Source organism: Erpetoichthys calabaricus, chromosome 2 (genome assembly GCF_900747795.2).
Source record: "Erpetoichthys calabaricus chromosome 2, fErpCal1.3, whole genome shotgun sequence".
Lineage (NCBI taxonomy): Eukaryota > Metazoa > Chordata > Cladistia > Polypteriformes > Polypteridae > Erpetoichthys > Erpetoichthys calabaricus.
The window spans coordinates 269711694-269725262 of record NC_041395.2 but is presented as its reverse complement, the minus strand read 5'-3'; the positions used below and the strand labels follow the sequence as shown (position 1 = coordinate 269725262).

The 13569-nt window shown below is 39.1% G+C and overlaps 1 protein-coding gene across 4 annotated transcripts in view; it reads right to left on the bottom strand.

Annotated features, from left to right (window-relative positions):
- The window catches only part of LOC114647044 (paladin-like), a 256380-nt gene that overhangs the window by 169493 nt on the left and 73318 nt on the right, over positions 1-13569 (bottom strand). The window contains exon 1 of one of the 4 annotated variants that reach the window (XM_028795526.2): positions 13284-13470. The exons of the other annotated variants lie outside the window; for them this stretch is intronic. The gene's annotated coding sequence lies outside the window, so the exon portion shown is untranslated. Of the gene's footprint in view, positions 1-13283; positions 13471-13569 lie in introns of those variants that run through there. 4 annotated transcript variants of the gene reach the window in all.

Genomic DNA, 13569 nt, shown 5'->3' with positions numbered 1-13569 from the left:
TTGTTTTTAAAAAGTTTTAGTTGTAGTAAAATAATTATAAAACAATTGTACTATAGTTCAGAACATTTAAATATCAATGGGCTGGCATTCACTACAGAAAGAATTGGACAACATTATCAGGCTTGCTTAATCCAAATCAGGGTTTGGGTGCCATAATCTGTCATGATAGCACTGAATGCAAGGATGGAACCAACCATGGACATGCCACATGTCTTGAGCAAGGGCCCTCTCTCATACTGACCATCAAAAGATTATTTTGGAATCATCATGTAACATATGATGCACATTTATGGGATAGCACAAGGAGAATTTGCAGATTTGACACAGACAGTTGATTGGGTCAGGAATGTGAACTTGGGACACAGGAGATTTGTCAATCTATTATAGCAGATATCTGCAGAAAATACACCAATCAACCACAACATTAAAACTACCTGCCTAATATTGTGTAGGTCCCCCTCGTGCCACTAAAACAGCAGTAGATCCATGAAATAAGTCGCCAAGTCCCCACAGACCAGACTTGTTTTCCGGCACATCCCACAGATGCTCAACTGGACTGAGATGTGGAGAATTTGGAGGCCAAGTTAACACCTTGAATTCTTTATCATGTTCCTGAAACCATTCCTGAACACCTTTTGCAGCGTGGGAGGCACATTATCCTGCTGAAAGATGCCATTGCCATCAGGAAATGTCATTGCCATGAAAAAGCGTACTGTATGTGGTATGCAACAATCTTTAGGTAGGTGTCAAAGTAACATCTTACTGAATGGTAGGATCCAAGTTTTCAAGCAAAACATTGCCCAGAAAATCACACTGTCCCAGCGGCTTGCATTCATCTCATAATGCATGCTGGTGTGATCTCTTCCACCAGGTAAAAGGCACACACACCTGACCATCCACATGATCTAAAAGAAAAAGTGATTCATCAGATCAGGCCACCTTCTTCCATTGTTTCACAGCCCAGTTCTGATGCTCACATACCCATTTTAGATGCTTTCAATGGTGGACAGGGGTCAGCATGGGCACTGTGACTGGTCTGTGGCAAAGAAGTTCCATAGGCAGCGATGCACGGTTTGATCTGGCCCCTTTCTCTCATAGCTATCGTTATGATTTTTAGCAATTTGTGCTACAGTAGCTCTTTCTGTGAGATTGGACTAGGTAATCTAGCCTCTGTAACCCTTGTGTATCAATGAACTTTAGGTGCCTATGACCCTTTCACTGGTCACCAGTTGTCCTTTCTTGAACCACTTTTAGTAGGTACTAACCACTACATACTGAGAACACCCTACAAGATTCTTTTTGGAGATGTTCTGACCCTGTCGTCTAGCCATCACAATTTGGCCATTGTGGCCCATTTTTCCTGCTTTCAACACATGACCTTCAAGAACTGACTGCTCTCTTGCTGCCTAATACTGTATATCCCACCCCTTGACAGGTGCCACTGTAACAGAAAATCAATGTTATTCACTTCACCTGTCAGTGGTTTTAATGTTGTGGCTGATACTGTTGCCTTCTCATTAAAGGAATGTTACTTACCCCATGTGCTTTGTAGCAACAACCAAGTTGAATTTTTAATCTCATATTTTCATGCAGAACGAAAGAAAAAATGTTTCTGACACAATAGAACAGTAATGGTGACTGGTTCTAACCAATGACAAACAATGTGAAAACATCCATGGAAAAAATCAACAGTTACTCATTGAATGTCAACAGGAAAAAAACGTCTTTGTCACAATACCGTGTCTTTGACATAAAGATGGGACTCTGAACAATGAATGAGGGACTAAGGAGGAGCTTTAATTTAAACATACAGTATTGTGGGAAAGATGTCTTTCCGGCTGATTTTTCAGAAAATAATTTATGAACAATATTTTAGCACAAAATGCACATTTTGACCATACAAATTGATAATGGATATGTGGATTATAAAATGCAAGTTACTGTATGTGAGAATTAAAAAAAAAATTCTCCATGGACATTTTTATATTGTTTGTTGTTGCGATCCTCATTTTTAGCATTAAATAGAAAAAGACATTAACAATAACAGGAATCCATTATATCCAGATAGCTAGGCATCATGATCCCTACATCCCCTTTTCTTAACAACTTACTCCATAAGGAGCTCAGCCTCAGCTGCCATTGCTTCATTCTGACCAATAATAATCTCCACTCTAGACATCATAATGTAGCATAATACTTTGTAAGTTAATGCTTTTACCTAGTATGATTAAAGTTAAAGAATACTCACAAATTACAACACTGTTTTCTGTTATACTAATCTCAGGGGCAGAGGTGATCTGGATGGATTTGTCAAATATAATAGCTTAAATTGGATTCATACAGGACGCTTTATCATTCTGACCAATCGCATACATCCACATTAGATCTCCTTAGATGCTTCAGTTTTCTATGTGACCTCAAAGGTTATATTACACGTGCAATAACTGCTGCCTGTCTGTGGGAGTATAAGATAAATCATGTTCAGATACAATAGTCTGAATGAACTTTGTATTTCAATACTCTATTGAGGAGTTAAGTTCTAAAATACTAGTAAGTAATATAAACATTCATTTTTTTTTATTTTAGACTGGGGGTTACATGATAAAGCATTAAAAAAAACAAAATATTTCTTTTATCGGTTTATGAAATGGCTAATAAATTTGTGCCTTAAGAATTACCAATTTGGCAGTAAGTGAACAGACAGTTACTTGTTACAAAAACTGTTTTTATACTGCAGTATTAATGGTGTTATTTTGTAGTAATTAACTACCACAGTTTAAGTCAAGTATCTTTAATTTAAATGCACAGCATATGTTAATACAGTAATCCCTCCTCCATCGCGGGGGTTGCGTTCCAGAGCCACACGCGAAATAAGAAAATCCGCGAAGTAGAAACCATATGGTTATATGGTTATTTTTATATTGTCATGCTTGGGTCACAGATTTGCGCAGAAACACAGGAGGTTGTAGAGAGACAGGAACGTTATTCAAACACTGCAAACAAACATTTGTCTCTTTTTCAAAAGTTTAAACTGTGCTCCATGACAAGACAGAAATGACAGTTCTGTCTCACAATTAAAAGAATGCAAACATATCTTCCTCTTCAAAGGAGTGCGCGTCAGGAGCACAGACTGTCAGAAAGACAGAGGAAAGCAAACAAATCAATAGGGCTGTTTGGCTTTTAAGTATGCGAAGCACCGCAGGTACAAAGCTGTTGAAGGCGGCAGCTCACACCCCCTCCGTCATGAGCAGGGAGAGAAAGAGAGAGAGAGAGAGAGAGAGAGAGAGAGAGAGAGAGAGACAGAGAAAAACAAACAGTCAAAAATCAATACGTGCCCTTCGAGCTTTTAAGTATGCGAAGCACCGTGCAGCATGTCGCTTCAGGAAGCAGCTGCACAGAAGATAGCAACGTGAAGATAATCTTTCAGCATTTTTAGACGAGCATCCGTATCGTCTAGGTGTGCGAACAGCCCCCCTGCTCACACCCCCTACGTCAGGATCAGAGAAAGTCAGCGCAAGAGAGAGAGAGAGAAAAGTAAGTTGGGTAGCTTCTCAGCCATCTGCCAATAGCGTCCCTTGTATGAAATCAACTGGGCAAACCAACTGAGGAAGCATGTACCAGAAATTAAAAGACCCATTGTCCTCAGAAATCCACGAACCAGCAAAAAATCCGCGATATATATTTAAATATGCTTACATATAAAATCCGCGATAGAGTGAAGCCGCGAAAGGCGAAGCGCGATATAGCGAGGGATCACTGTACACATACTAATTATATTTGCTCTTTTGCAAAGATGTATGGTGAAATGAAGTACAGTAATCCCTCGCTATATCGCGCTTCGACTTTCGCGGCTTCACTCTATTGCAGATTTTATATGTAAGCATATTTAAATATATATCGCGGATTTTTTGCTGGTTCGCGGATTTCTGCGGACAATGGGTCTTTTAATTTCTGGTACAGTAATCCCTCCTCCATCGCGGGGGTTGCGTTCCAGAGCCACCCGCGAAATAAGAAAATCCGCGAAGTAGAAACCATATGTTTATATGGTTATTTTTATATATTTTAAGCCCTTATAAACTCTCCCACACTATTATAAACATTTCACGCACAGTTATACAGCATAAACCCTTTGTATTCTCTTAGATATTAGGTAAGATTCATTGAAATTATGTATGTACATACAGTAAAACCTAAATATTATTTTAAAGATATCGAGCGTCTCCAATATCACATACGTTACAGCCATTACAACAGACAGGCCACCAGCAATAAATACGTACAATGCAAGAAAAATTGTATACAGTAAAATGTGTGTACAGCGACACTAAACTATGTACATGTAATAAGTACTGTACGTAAATAATTAATTATGGTTACTCACCAACAATGACACGACGACTTGTCCGATAACGATGAGTTTAATTTTACAGCACAACAAAGGATAGCGTTACAGCTCTTCTAAAGGAGCCTCTTCAGGCGACTGTTTAGCACTGCCGTTGTTCTTCTTCCAGCACTCTTCAATCCAAATCCCTAAAGCAGATTCTATCCAGACTGCTGCCTTATCACGTCCACTTGCAACTCGTTTTGCGCCCTGATTAAAGGACACTGCGGCCGTAGATCTTATATGCTTTTCCTCCTTTTTAAATAAAAAGAATCGTGGACTCATTGATGCTGTAATTGTGTCCTGCAGCGGTGTAGCTGTTTCCTTCCTTCAACATATCCAAAACTTTTACCATTTCTGCAATCCTGAAGCGTTAGCAGTAACGTGCATTAATTCTGAATGAGTGAGATGAGACTTCCTGGTTAATGCAGCAGTCCGTTGCTGAGCCAATCAGCAGCACACAGGAAATTAACTGCGTGCTCTGATTGGGTAGCTTCTCAGCCATCCGCCAATAGTGTCCCTTGTTTGAATTCAAATGCGTCCCTTGTTTGAATTCAAATGGGCAAATCAACTGAGGAAGCACATGCACTGTAGACCGCAGACATCCGCGAAGCAGTGAAAAATCCACGATATATATTCACATATGCTTACATTTAAAATCCGCGATGGAGTGAAGCCGCGAAAGATGAAGCGCGATATAGCGAGGGATCACTGTACATGCTTCCTCAGTTGGTTTGCCCAGTTGATTTCATACAAGGGACGCTATTGGCAGATGGCTGAGAAGCTACCCAACCAGAGCGCGTATTACCTATTAAATAAAACTCCTCAAATATATTGTGAGCACGGGGGCTGTTCGCACCCCTAGAAGATACGGCTGCTCCTCAAAAAACACTGAAAGATTACCTTCACATTGCTCTCTTCCTTGCTGGGCTTAAATGTGCTGCTTTGTCAAGCGATATGCTTCCTGCATGGTGCTTCGCATACTTAAAAGCCCAAACAGCCCTATTGATTTCTGATTGTTTGCTTTTATCTCTCTCTCTCTCTGACATTCTCTGCTCCTAACGCGCACTCCTGTGAAGAGGAAGATATGTTTGCATTCTTTTAATTGTGAGATGGAACTGTCATCTCTGTCTTATTATGGAGCACAGTTTAAACTTTTGAAAAAGAGACAAATGTTTGTTTGCAGTGTTTGAATAAAGTTCCTGTCTCTCTACAACCTCCTGTGTTTCTGTGCAAATCTGTGACCCAAGCATGACAATATAAAAATAACCATATAAACATATGGTTTCTACTTTGCGGATTTTCACCTTTCACGGGGGGTTCTGGAACGCAACCCCCACGATCGAGGAGGGATTACTGTACACCAAATTAAACATATAGCAACTACAATGTTGAAGCTCCAAATTCCAACCTCTGAACCTCTGTGTGACCCTAAGTAAATCAATTCACCTGCCTGTGCTTCAACTGTAAAAAAATACAAATGTAAACAGTTGTACCATGTATCTATACATGTAAATAAAGTGACATTGTGACAAAGACGCAGCACCCTGAGGCGCTTGTGCCAATCGCTGGAGACTTTAACCATGTGACGCTGGACAAAACATTACCTGCCTTCTCCCAGTATGTGGATTGTAACACCCGGGGAAATAGAACTATTGAACTACTGTATGTAAACGTTAAAGATGCATACAGCGCCACCCCGCTGCCTGCGCTTAGGAAAGCAGATCATAACGTGGTTTTGCTTCAGCCTCACTACAAACCAAGAGTGAGGGAGCTACCTACAACCACACGCTCATTCAGGAAGTGGTCCCCTGAGGCAGAGCAGGCTCTGACAGACTGCTTTGGAACTACGGACTAGGATATCCTGCAGGGATCATATAGTGAGAACATTGAGGAGGTTGTTGACTGCACTACTGACTACATCAACTTCTGTACGGACATTGTAGTTCCAGTAAGAACAGTACGCTACTATGCTAACAACAAACCATGGATTACAAGTGACATCAAGGGCCTTTTGAACCAGATGAAAAGAGCTTTTAAAGGCAGTGATCAGCATGAGCTCAAGCGCGTGCAGAAGGAACTCCGAGTCCAGCTCAGGGCGGAAAAGGAGCAGTACAGGAGAAAGCTGGAGCAAAAGTTACAGAATAACAGCATGAAGGAAGTGTGGGATGGGATGAAGATCATCACTGGCTGCAGCTCGAAGCGGGGTGCCACCATCGAGAGAGATGTGGAGAGAGCAAACCAGATGAACAACTTCTTTAACAGGTTTGACCACCCTAACCCACTCTCACCTCGGAGTACTGCACCCTCCACCCATCCTTCTACTGATACGAGCATAGGAGTTTCCCCCCACCCACAATTACAGCAGCCCAGGTAAGCAGAGAGCTGAGGAGACTTCGTGTCAGCAAAGAAGGGTCCAGATGGAGTATCGCCACGACTGCTGAAGGCCTGTGCGCTGGAGCTGGGGAGTCCTCTTCAACCTGAGCCTGGAACAGGGGAGAGTCCCAAGGCTTTGGAAAACATCTTGCATCACCCCAGTCCCAAAGGTATCACGTCCTAGTAAGCTGAATGACTTCCGGCCTGTCGCTCTGACGTCACATGTGATGAAGACCATGGAGCGGCTGCTGCTTCATCACCTGAGGCCACAGGTCCACCACGCCCTTGACCCTCTGCAGTTCGCATACCAGGAGAAGGTGGGAGCGGAGGATGCCGTCATCTATATGTTACACCAATCCCCCTCCCACTTGGACAGAGGCAGTGGTGCTGTAAGAATTATGTTTCTGGACTTCTCTAGTGCCTTCAACACCATCCAACCTCTGCTCCTTAGGGACAAGCTGACAGAGATGGAAGTAGATTCATACCTGGTGGCATGGATCGTGGACTATCTTACAGACAGACCTCAGTATGTGCGTCTCAGGAACTGCAGGTCTGACATTGTGGTCAGCAACACAGTAGCGCTGCAGGGGACTGTACTTTCTCCAGTCCTGTTCAGCCTATATACATCGGACTTCCAATATACCTCAGAGTCCTGCCACATGCAAAAGTTCACTGATGACACTGCTATCGTGGGCTGCATCAGGAGTGGGCAGGAGGAGGAGTATAGGAACCTAATCAAGGACTTTGTTAAATAGTGCAACTCAAATCACCTACACCTGAACACCAGCAAAACCAAGGAGCTGGTGGTGGATTTTAGGAGACCCAGGACCCTCCTGGACCCCGTGATCATCAGAGGTGACTGTGTGCAGAGGGTGCAGACCTATAAATACCTGGGAGTGCAGCTGGATGATAAATTGGACTGGACTGCCAATACTGATGCTCTGTGCAAGAGAGGACAGAGCCCACTATACTTCCTTAGAAGGCTGGCGTCCTTCAACATCTGCAATAAGATGCTGCAGATATTCTATCAGACGGTTGTGGTGAGTGCCCTCTTCTACACAATGGTGTGTTGGGGAGGCAGCATAAAGAAGAAGGACGCCTCACACCTGGACAAACTGGTGAGGAAGGCAGGCTGTATTGTAGGCATGGAGCTGGACCGTTTGACATCTGTGGCAGAGTGACGGGGGCTCAGCAGGCTCCTGTCAATCATGGAGAATCCACTGCATCCAGGGCCGGATTTTCCTATAGGCTAACTAGGCTTCAGCCTAGGGCCTCAAGATCAAGAGGGGCCTACATTCAAATTGTTAGCAAAATTTTATTATCTCTCATGTAATTTACAAACTTAAAAATGGAAGGTGAAAGGGCCTCATAAGTGGAATAGCCTAGGGCCTCTTTTCATATAAATCTGGCCCTGACTGTATCCACTAAACAATATCATCTCCAGACAGTGGAGCAGCAGTCCTGACAGATTGAGGAGATCGTTCCTCCCCCACACTATGCGACTCATCAATTCCACCCAGGGGAGTAAACGTTAACATTATACAAAGTTATTGTCTGTTTTACCTGCATTTTTATCACTCTTTAATTTAATATTGTTTTTTATCAGTATCCTGCTGCTGAAGTATGTGAATTTCCCCTTGAGATTAATAAAGTATCTATCTATCTATCTAAACGGCAATGGCCTAGATCCAACACATTTAGTGTCTGAATTCTTAAAATATATCCTTAATTAGCATGAACATCTGGTATTTTTTATTTCTACCTAAAATAAAGACTTATTAATATGTGGGAGTCAGGGGTTGGTAGACTTAGATATGTGAACATCTGGCTTCTTTATAAAGAAAATTAGATTTATTTGCTTGATCCAATCAAATTAGGATGATGTACCCAACTATCTACTGCCACTTGTCAGCACAAGTATTCTGTTATACTGGCATTCTAAGCTAATGACATAAAAAGCACAAGCTTAATTTATAAAAAAAAATAAATCCACAATCTGAAAATTCAAAACCTTCAAAGGCCACTCTCCGCATGTACTTTAAATCAGGGCACAAGTTAAGCATATGAGATGAGTAATGGTCTAAAGTAAGCCACCTACTTATGTTATTATATGAAATCCGAAAGAAAGAAAGAAAGAAAGAAAGAAAGAAAGAAAGAAAGAAAGAAAGAAAGAAAGAAAGAAAGAAAGAAAGAAAGAAAGAAAGAAAAGTTAAACAGATTTAGCTCCATTAAAGTCTAACCCACAAGTAAGAATAAGTAGGTAGTCTCAAAACCCCATATTTTTGCACAAATTTTAAAATTAAAGCAAGATGTGGCTCTGAAAACCTTTTACAAGTACACATGAAGAAATAAGCACGTAAACTGTCTCTTAAAATGCCCAGGCTTAAATGTTAGTTATCAGTGGATATAGTCTAAGTAGGCTAAAAACACTATCAAAAATGAGACTAAATCTATTTCAGAAGTGCATGTCTGTAATTTCTGCTTATTTTAGGAAACCCATTTTCCTCCTATGATTTAAAGCTCTGTGTAATGTGGTATAATTTAAAACACTCATCAGTGAGCCACATACAGTACTCATTCTAAATTGCTAGAGTCACTACTAGAACAGTTCATCATAAAGTAGCTATGTAGATGCTAGGATCTATTCAAAGCTGATGTGAACCACTTCCTAACACAATAACTCATATCGTCATAGCAAAATTAATGAAAGTGTGCAAGCTTGATGCCTTTGTCACATTGAAATTTAAGTCAAATTTTAACTGGACAAAAATCTTTTCTTGTTCCACCTAACACATAAAAGAGATAAATGCTAATAACTGCAAGCCATTATTTTAGTGAAAATCAGTATTCTCATTACCCTGAAACAGAAGATGAAACCAAAATATTCTTATAGGAACACTCAATAAAATGCTTATTTTTTAACCTGTTACTTACTCTGTTTTGTGTGTAGTGAAGACTGAGAAAAACCTTTAATCTTATGTTTTTTTTAGGAAACAGATATAACATAGCATTTTAGGTTTCAATGGTGAAAAAACAACAAACAATATCAAAGCATCCCTTAAAAATATCCGTTTACTTGTGTCACATAATCCTTATGTCAGATAATAATAATTCTTTATATTTATGTAGCACTGTTCTCACAGATATACAGCTGTATACTCACAATGGCTTAAAAACCATGTCTTTTTGCTAAAATCATCTTGTAAACTGCTGGGGCAGTGCGCTCAAACAAGAGTGATATTTTAAATTGAAGAACCACCTCAACCCACAAATGAATTGGTCAGGAATCCTGCCAAGTAATAGCTCATTTAATGGCTATCATGGAACTTCATGTCACATCAACATGGCAGAGTGTGGTATGAGAGAATAGTACAATTAGGGATCAAAATTAAAAACAATTGGAACATTTTTCAGATGGAAAGAATTTCTTGTATTTGTGCATATTCAAGGTGCTTCAACAAATATAAGGTCAATTCAATGGTGCAGTTTCACAAACTACCATTGGAAAATCCAGAAATACAGCATTGTAGCTTAATGACTAATGAATTATAGGGTGTGACAGGTCTTCAATACAAAAACACGATCCCATCTGAATGCACTTCTCAGGTGTCCATAAGAGGGTTTTCTACAAATGGTTTGTTTAACAATATTTAAGCAAAAATGTGTTAGGGATGTTGTGAGCATATGACTGGATATCTACAGTAACATATGGATTATGATAAATGAGTAAACTGAGACTACTTTTCAGGAACATTTGCTATTTGTTCAGTGTTGGTTCCCATTGAAGTTTATTACAGCATATCAGGAACTTTGTTATCTCATTTCTCCATGAAAACATGCGATTAATTTTTTTTCTCAGCCATTACTACAAACAACAGGGGATAAGTAAGTGGAACATCTCTTTAAAAGTTAAAAGTTTCAGAGAGGAGAAATTGAAAGATTTGACTATTTTTCAAAAGAAAACGCTGTAGTCCTCCAATGTAGAATTATGTTTTATGTTGATAAAGAAGTACTAGGGTGATCCAGCTTCACAACTTCAAGAGATTCAGCTTAAAACACAAGCTGAGTAAACATCTATGTAGATTGCAGTTACTCCCTGCGTGGTTTCTCCATGTACCCCAGCTTGATTCTGGCATTGAAAAAAGACATTTATTATATGATGGGTCAAGTGACAACACTAAATATTCATTAGCCAGTGCTGATATTATAGGTTGTGGTTCCCCATAATTCCTAGTTCAATTAAATAGGATGTAAAAATAGTATTTGATTCTTGTGATGAAGGAATTGGGGTAAAAAAGAAGTGTCTTCTATAACGTGGAGGAATTAACAGAAAAATGATATGGTGTAATATAAGCTTTAACAAATACGTGCTAAAGCAGACTATGTCCTCATATAAAATAAAAACACTACAAATCCTAAAATTACTGCATTAAAGAACACATTAAATAATTTTGTGTTTGCTCACCATAAAAGACAGTACAAATTTATAGTAAGTCATGTTTTAAGATGACAGTCATTTCAACTGTGCTTACTGTTTATTAAAAAATCTCAGTGAGTTTAGTGATCATTGATAAGATGAGCACATAAATCAAAACATGATTAACTGATATGGCTCCAGCTCATTTAAGCAAATGTTCACCAACTGAAACAGAGAGGCAGACTTAATATAAAAATAATGATGCATCCGCAGTGATGACATAATGCTATTTACTGGTATCTGGAACTGTGTCTGTGGTGTTGTGTCTGAGGCTTGGGGTGCTGCAATGCCCCCCAGTGGTTCACAATGTTTATTAATAAGCAAATACATACAAACTGTAGATGTAAAACAGACTGGTTCATTAGAGCACTTGACTTCAGTAGTATTTGGTCTATGGTTTGATTATATGCAGGGATGATTCTGGTGCTTTCTCATGGGTTTCCTGTGGGGATTCCAGTTTCCTCTCATAGTCTGGGCTCATTGGTGTTTATACACTGGATGGATGATAGTGTGTGGAAGTGTCCTCAGGAAGCAATAGTTCATTTTCAGGTTTTCTTTAGCCTGCTACTGCTAGATTAAGATCTATCTTCTTAGGACCATGTTCTGGCAAACAGGATTCAGAAAATGGATGGACAGACAGATATCTCTTATCAGTTAAACAGAAGCAGTTTAGAAAATATGTAATTTAGCATATTTAAATAATTAGGACTATGCAAATTATTTAAGTCATATATGATAAGTCATGACAATTTCAATATATTGCTGATTTTTTGAAATGGTCACTTTTTTGAGAACACTGTCATTATAACAGGTCTACTTTTAGTCTATTTATTAACCTTTTTTTGACACTTAACATTTTCAGGTCTTCCGACATACTCTAATATCAGGTAATTGGCATTTATCTAATGAATAAATTTATCCAACATTAACTGCCACTTTGTAAAGAAGTAATGCTACCTTAATGCTTAACTAATTGCACGACTTTTGGCTGTAATGACAGCAACCAAATGCTTCCAAACCTCAGTATCAGTCATTCACATTTCTGTAAAGATGTTTTAGCCCACTCATCCTCAAAGAACTCCTTAAATTTAGAAATGCTGGTAGGTTTTTCAGCATAAACTGCTCATTTCAGGTCCTGCCACTGCATTTCATTTGGATTAAGGTCGTAACTTTGATTGGGCCAGTCCCAAATATTATAGTTTGAGAACATTATCTTAGTTATAAAACTAACATGCTATAGTACAGAGCACAAAATGATAACGAAAGATATACTTGTGATAACTAAAAATATACTTGTATTATTACCTTGTTGTACCAAGCCTATTTTATATTTACCCTAGATTTTTCTAACTATCATTTCAAACATTTTTAGCATATTCTAACCTTGGAATATCTTACATTTTTGAACCACCCTGTTCAAAACAAAATAGTAATGCTTCAGCACATAATTGTGCACTCATTTTTTTGTTGTTATCCTGCACTAGCACTTATTTATGCCTCATAACAATTAAGTAAAAGAATAATATGAGTCAACAATCCAGTGGTCAAGTGGAACATACAGTCTCTCATGCAGAAACAAATAAAGGAGCACCAAATTGAATTAGGTATCTTTTCAGGCAGTAACTAGAACATTTAAGAGTTTTTCATTTGTTTACAATACTGTTTTTGCTAAATTAAAGTGTTCTAAAGGACTGCTTACGGCAAATGGAACTATATAAAACAAAGATTGCGGTGTACATCACATGTTCTTCAAATATTCAGGAATAACAAGGAAAGACAAAACTGAACACATTTGAAAACTATTACTTTTTAAGACTAGGAAAAGATTGTTAACAAATGTGTGTTTGTATATGGAAATATCTGTGTGATAAACTGGAAATGCCAAGGTAACTTTCTTTTTTCATTCCAGCACATTAAACAACCATAACAAAACAGTAACCATACAACACAAAGCAAACTTTTTACTCTTTTTGCTTTTGTACTACAATTGTTTCTGCTGTCAAAAGCAATATTCAATGACTCTTTAAAAAAGAATTTAAAAAACCTCACCCCAGTTTGAATCTAACTGCTTCTTTTCTGGGTGCTTCCTGTTTTCTCTCCAGCTTGTGATCTCACTACCTTTATGATGGTCAGCATCATCAGGAGTTCTTTTATAATAGGACTCAGTCGCTGTGTCCCTCAGTTGAATGACGAGTGCTAATTCTGTGTGAGCAGAGCAGTTCCTAACATCTCTGCACTGACTAGGCATCTGCAAGAGGATGTGTGGGCGGACTCTAGAAGCTTGGCTCATCAGCCATGCATCGTCCAATCAGAGGCTTGAGTTCTTGGCAACAGT